At 30.1% G+C, this 382-nt stretch overlaps 1 protein-coding gene across 3 annotated transcripts in view; it reads left to right on the top strand.

Moving 5' to 3' along the window:
• ACIN1 (apoptotic chromatin condensation inducer 1) overlaps positions 1-382 on the top strand; it is a 43,294-nt gene that overhangs the window by 12,257 nt on the left and 30,655 nt on the right. The gene's annotated exons all lie outside the window — the stretch shown is intronic.

Raw genomic sequence — 382 nt, 5'->3', positions numbered from 1 at the left:
GCATTGTCAACAAACCCACCATCTGGAACCTCAAAAGGGAATATGAACTAATGTGAGGCCCAAAAAGCCTTAGGAGAGCTCAAGAAGGATTTTTTTTTGACAGTAATATGTTTGTTTTATTTTTGCACCTTTATCTTAAAAATATATTTAAACAAGAAACAAAGATAATATTGAATCTCTCCATAAACTTTGTTGTCATATTTACAATGTTACATTGCAAATAATATTCCATTATACACAAACTAAAGACTATGCATTACTGTACTCTATTTTTAGGTAATTTCATAATAGTACATAGAGCTTGAAGCTATGCAACATTTCAGCTTATAAAAGCTTGAGGAAAGAGGTACAACCTTTATCATAAGACTAGTTTTAAAAAGGT

The sequence above is a fragment of the Vombatus ursinus genome, unplaced genomic scaffold, assembly GCF_900497805.2.
Source record: "Vombatus ursinus unplaced genomic scaffold, bare-nosed wombat genome assembly UNPS02014894.1, whole genome shotgun sequence".
NCBI lineage: Eukaryota > Metazoa > Chordata > Mammalia > Diprotodontia > Vombatidae > Vombatus > Vombatus ursinus.
This window is presented reverse-complemented; position numbering and strand designations above follow the sequence as displayed.